The 6583-nt window shown below is 40.3% G+C and overlaps 1 long non-coding RNA gene across 1 annotated transcript; it reads right to left on the reverse strand.

Annotated features, from left to right (window-relative positions):
* Window positions 1-5179: 5179 nt before the first annotated feature.
* On the reverse strand, window positions 5180-6371 carry LOC120106261 (uncharacterized). Its single transcript, XR_005508461.3, has 2 exons — window positions 6100-6371; window positions 5180-5338 (listed from the first exon to the last, which is right to left on the reverse strand). It is a non-coding gene; the product is annotated as an uncharacterized LOC120106261 (long non-coding RNA).
* Between the last annotated feature and the right edge of the window lie 212 nt (window positions 6372-6583).

Consider the following 6583-nt stretch of genomic DNA (forward strand, 5'->3'; position numbering starts at 1 on the left):
AAAAGTTTAAATAGTTCAGATATGAAATAGAAAAACAAACAGGAAAACTCATTAAGGTTCTTCGATCGGATCGAGGAGGTGAACACCTTAATAGAGAGTTCCATGATTATCTCAAGGAGAATGGTATAGTTTCACAATGGATCCCTCCTGGTACACCTCAGCTCAACGGGGTGTCAGAGAGGAGGAATCAAACCCTATTTGATATGGTTAGGTCCATGATGAGCTTCACTGATCAACCCTTGTTTCTTTACAGAGATGCCCTACTTTCAGTAATTTACTTAGTGAATAGTATTTCCTCTAAGTCTGTTCCTACCACATTGTATGAGATATGGCATGGTAAGAAGCCGAGTCTTGGTCATCTCAAGATTTGGGGATGTCCGGCCCACGTCAAGCGACAACAGGCGGACAAGTTAGAGGATAGGACAATTAATGCTCGTTTTATTGGATATCATTAAAGAGTCATTAGGATACAATTTTTTGTCCCAAAGGATCACAAAGTGTTTGTGAGCCTACATGCTATCTTCATGAAAAATAGTTTATCCTTGATCGAGACAGTGGGAGGAAAAATGAGCTCTAAGAGAAAGTCTCTGAAGAGCAATGAGCCATTGTGCCTATAGAACCTATTCATATTGAGCCAGTACATGTTGTACCTCCTCCACCTCGTAGATTTAGTAGGATCTTCCATTCTCCTGAAAGTTACTTAGGTATACTTACAGAGGATGTAGAGGAAGTGTTCCTCATGGGAGATAGGGATCAAGGTAAGGATCCCAATACCTACAAGAGGCGATGTTAGACATCGATTCCGAGCAATGGCTGGAAGCAATGAAGTCAGAGATGGACTCCATGCATTCCAACCAAGTCTGAACCTTAGTAGATCCACCAGAAGGTATAATACCTATTGGATGTAAATGGATCTATAAGAGAAAATTAAATTCGGATGGCTAGGTAGAGACCTATAAGGCAAGGCTAGTGGCGAAAGGTTATAGTCAGTGCGAGGGCACTGATTATCAGGATACTTTTTCACCTGTAGCCATGCTGAAGTCCATTCGAATATTGCTTGTTGTTGCAGCATATCATGATATTGTGATGGTGATCACAAAGTATGTAAGTTGCAAAGGTCCATCCATGGACAAAAGTAAGTATCTCGGAGTTGGAACACTCGTTTCAACGATGTAATCAAATCGTTTGATTTCATCAAGAATGAGGAGGAACCATGTGTTTATAAGAAAGTTAGTGGGAGGGCTATTGCATTCTTCGTATTGTACGTGGATGATATCCTTCAAATTTGGAATGATATTCTCATACTAACTTAGGTCAAGGTTTGGTTGTGCAAGGAATTCTCCATGATAGACTTTGGGAAAGCATCCTATATTTTGAGAATTAAGGTCTATAGAGATAGATCTAAGAGGATGCTTGTCCTATCACAAAATATGTACGTAGAGGGAGTGCTGAAGAGGTTCGGCATGAAAAATCTCTAAAAGGGGATTATTACCCCTTAGGCATGGGATAAATCTCTCCAAGAAGATGTGCCCCAACACATCTGAAGAGATTCAGCAGATGAGCAAGATCCCTTATGCTTCGGCTATAGGGAGCCTCATGTATACCATGCTATGTACGTGACTTGATATAGTACATGCTGTGAGTGTCACAAGCATATATCGGTCAAATTCAGGCAAGAAGCGCTGGATAGCTGTGAAGAACAATCTTAAGTACTTGAGAAGAACTACGGACATGTTCTTGGTCTTTGGAAGAAGATCAAGAGTTGAAGGTAGAAGGATGCACACATATTAATGATAGAAAGTCTACATCAGATTATATGCAATGATGGTTCAGTAAATTGGAAGAGTTCCAAACAACCGATTATTGTAGATTCTACCTTAGAAGCTGAATGTTAAGCCGTATCTAAGGGTGCAGTGGAAACCTTCTGGTTTAAGAAGTTCATTGCGGAGTTAGGTGTAATGTCATCAGATGCCATAACACGCTACTGCGATAACCAAGGCACCATAGCACTAGCTAAAGAGCCAAGGTCTCACCAGAAGCCGAAGCACATAGAGCGGTGGTTTAACCTAATAAGCGACTACCTTGAAAAGAAATAAGTAAAGGATCAGAGAGTAGACTCCACAGGAAATGTGGTGGACCCATTCACTAAGCAGATAAGTCAGCAGAAAACTGAAGCGCATCTTGAGAAGATGGGGCTTAGGTTTATAGCTGATTGGCTTTAGTGCAAGTGGGAGATTGTTAGAAGTATGCCCTAGAAGCCAATTTGGCTGACGCATTATTTTATTCTGGGACATAAATTTATACTTGACCTAATAATGAATTTATTAGAATGGGCATTCTTTTCATTCATGTTCTTATGTGTCCATTAATCGTCCAAGAAATTAATAAGATGATGACGCATATTTTCAAGAGTTGAGAATTTGAGGCATGTGTCATTGGTGATTAATTTCTGAATTGCTCCTGATCGATGGATCATCACGAGGACGGTGATCGATCTGCTGAGATTAGTGCACAGATCGCTTTCTTTGATGGACGAGTCTTGAGTCCACAGTGTGGCGACACTGGAGCAATTGTGCAAGTGCTTGTTAGAGAACAAGGGTACTGAGCGTGACCATAGCAAGTAGTCACTTGGATGTCTATCCACTCGTCAGTGACTTACTTGATGCTGTAGTTGTATGACTGGTCCTTTGACCTGCGATGCCTCGGCTATTCACAGTGAGGTTGCTGTAGTTTGACGAGCACATAAACATGAGCCCTAGCCAATTGGGTTCTTGTGGTGCAGATTGGCTGCAGTAGGTTCATTATAGGAGTAGGGGTGCATCTAGATGGAATCTATCGATCTTGATAGGTTAAGAGAGATCCTATGTGATTTATGAGACTGAGTTCGTAAATCCTCGGCCGGGGTAGTATGTACAGTGGAAAAGGAGTTTTCCATTCTCGAACTTAAGTCGAATAAATCTTGACATATGACAGACGATGGAGTTTGACGAGTTATCCATGACCTCCGTCCTGTAGGGATCCACGATAGAAGGACTGTATTATATACTAACTGCACCTAGAGGTTCATCATTCCATTCTGCTGGGTAGCCACTACATGCTGCTAGGTGTCACTAGTGGATGGTGAGACTCACATGGACTATCTTGATGATTGATGATCCCTGGTGAGTTGAGTTGGAATTGTTCCAACCCATTGAAAGGAGTTTTTAATAATATTGTGATAGAGATCGCAGTATATCTCACTACCAGACAGAATAAAACCTATGGGGTCACACACATTAGAGGTATTGACCGATCTGATGGTTGAATTGTGATTTGCAATCACAAATAATTTATAATTATCAATTTGATTGATAATTATTTTAACTCACTAAAAGTTAGTGAGTAGAAGAAGGAATAATTGCAATTGGATTGCAATTTAATTAAATCAATTGGACTTAATTAATTGGGCTTGATCTTATTTAATAAGAGTCCTATTTGCAGTAGGACTCCTAGAGTCCTAATTAGATTAGGACTTCAAATTAAATTAGAGTCCTACTTGGAGTAGGTTCCTAAAGTCCTAATTGGATTAGGACTAAAATTATATGAGTCCTAATTAGTTTAGGATTCTTAAAGTCCTAATTAATTTTGATCTAATAAATTAAGATGACTCCTAATTGGATTAGGATTGAAGAGTTCAATTGAGTCATGATTCAATTGGGTCCTAATTAGATTAGGACTCTAAGAGTCATAATTGATTTAATCTTATGGATAAACATGAGGAAATTAAGGAGGCTGAAAGTGGAGCCCACGCACCTCATGAGATGAGGCTTGGGCGTGGGGCATGAGAGGATAAGAGGGAGGGGCGTACGCCCCTCTCCTTGGGTTTTACGTGAGGAAAAGAAGGAGGGGCGTACGCCCCTCCTCTCTCCTTATGGATAGGTTTGGAGCTCCTATTTTTTAGGAGCTCCACATGCCAAATTAAATGAAGGCAAGGGGGCAGCCGTACTAGGTTAATTTCCTCCTCCCTTTGTGCCGTGATGAAGCCCCCTTCTCCTCAGTTTTTCAGCCGCCAACAAAAAAAAAAAAAGGAGGGCATGCGGGCCCCCCCTTGGACCTCCCTCCTTGGAAGTACGTGGGAATTTCTCCTCTCCTTAAGAGCCATGAACAGCACCTCTCCAATCTAGTTTTTCAGCCGTGAGACAATGAAAAATATAGGGAGACGTGCATCCTTTCCTTCGTCCATTTTTGGTTCCAAGACAAAGGGAAAAGAAAAGGCTGCAAGGCTTTTGTTTTTCTTCCTTGGATCCATCCTTCTTCTTCCTCCTCCCCAAGGCAATCAAGAGTTGATTCAAAGGGAGGTTTTCAACCATCAAAAGACATCTCTGCAAGGGAGCTAGCACCCCGGGGAGATTCGAGAGCTTTGATCGGTCCTCTCCTCGTGTGGATACCTGTAGAGGCCGGACGCGTGTGCAGCTTTAAGCGAACCTTCAACAAATACCACGATCATCAGATTGCGGTGATCATCTACCCGCACAAGGTGAAGATCTGATCTTCTTAATCATATAAAAAGTATTTAATCCTAATCTATCCACGAACGACGGTTTTAAAATATGTTCATGCGATGAACGGAATCTCGCGCATGTCTTCCGCTGCGCGCAGAATTTTTCTGAAATTTTCTGCGGCGTGCGAGGGATTCCAACAATCCTTTCTTTTATTTGTTTTTTTGTTTTAGAAAAAAAAATCAATGAGGATGGTTTATGATGCTAGGGTGGAAAATTTATCTTTGAGCCTAAGATATATATCTTACTGAAATCATGTATCATAAGCACTGTCACGCCCCCGCCTCTGCGAGGCACGTGAGGCACCTAGTGCCCACGTGGGGGCCACATGAGGGGAGAACACGGGGCTCCCCTGCCAGATATTGTCCGGTTCTGGGGCTTCACGCAAGCGTCCTTCACCCCTCTCCGATTTTGTTTTCCACCCAAAACGCGTCTGCAAGATTAGGAGATACCCGCCTCATATGCTCAGGCTCTGGAACGAGTCTTTCCGATGTGGGACTATTGGGCCTCACACCCTTCCCACCATCGGACAAGAGCCGTCCTCGGCTCTGATACCACTAAATGTCACGCCCCAAATCCGGATCATGACACGGCCGTGCTATTGCTATCTTATGCACACAATAACACGAAGCCACATAAAATTTCATAATAAAAATAAATAGTTTCATTTACTAATGTCATAACATTGTTCATGAAGTTGGAACAGTACAGAGCTTCTAAAATCTGATTATTACATAACATTTTCAATTACCCCAACCCTGAATAACATCAAGCTCCCAGCTCCTAGTGGTCTTAATCATCTGTAGGGAAAAAAAGTAGATAAAAAGGTATGAGCTACACAGCTCAGTAAGTAACCAGGTACTATCTTATTGGATCAAGTACAATTATGCCAATGCAGTGATTAAAAAGCCAACAGTTGATGTAAAATAAAACATTTTATAGATGATATACACAAATCAGGTCATAAAGCAATGCATGTTCTATCCATAAAAGTTCATAATCATGATAATGCAAGTCACATAAAAATATTGCCATTTATCCATACTTTATAAAACATACTCTCAGATGGATGTGCTGCTATGGTCACTATAATCCCGTGGCAGGGCCTGTTAATCTTAGTCGACTAATTCTGTTATTCGTTACCAACTTTAACCCGTTGGCAGAGGGCCTGTTATTCTTTGGATGCGAGCTCCAGGGTGTCGACTGGCCTCTATTTCTAGAGGTGGTCATAGCTATCTGAGAGTTCATAAATCATATTCTTTTTCTTTCATAAATCATAATCATCATAAATAGGTTTGAAAATGATAAATGGCATTATATAATTTAAAATGCATAAACATGCCTCAAATATCATTTTTCATACAGTCTAACATAATCATAATTTCATAACTCATACACCATCAAATATTCATGAAGGATGCTCTTTAATCAAATTCATGAATTACATGCAATCATATACTTGATCCTAATTTTGAGAAAAATATATCATAAGCAATACATTTTCATAATGATGAATAAACAGTAATTTAAAAACTTTAAGATCAGTGCCAAGGTTACTTACAGCAATATGCTTTCCAATTTCTTACGTCCGGGTGACAAATCCTTGATCACCTAAATAAATCACATAGGGGTCACATTATTCTCTATTTATTTCATAATTTTCTAATTTATCATAACATGAATTTACTTGCTTGGATCTCAAGTCCAATTTATTTAATTTAGAGCCCTTGGCCTCGATTTAGAACCAGATTGGGTTCACGTAGGTCAATTGGGTCTTTAATTAAAGAATTGGGCTCGGTTCCTGATTGGGTCTAGCCCTATCGGGTCAATTTGGTCTTTTGATTATGTTATTGGGCTCAATTTCAAGTCCAATTAAGTTTAATTTTGGTCCAGGATCAATGTGGCTCATCTAGGCTTGAGTCAGGGTTAGCCCAAAGTCAATTCGGTCTCAATTTAGTTAAACTGGTTTTGAATTGGGCTTGATTCATATTCAATTTGGGTCTGCTGAGACTAACTCAGCTTAATTAGATTCAGATCCAACTCAA

The sequence above is a fragment of the Phoenix dactylifera genome, chromosome 2, assembly GCF_051530095.1.
Source record: "Phoenix dactylifera cultivar Ajwa chromosome 2, Ajwa_hap1_PhDact_Kaust_v1.1, whole genome shotgun sequence".
In the NCBI taxonomy this organism is placed as follows: Eukaryota; Viridiplantae; Streptophyta; class Magnoliopsida; order Arecales; family Arecaceae; genus Phoenix; species Phoenix dactylifera.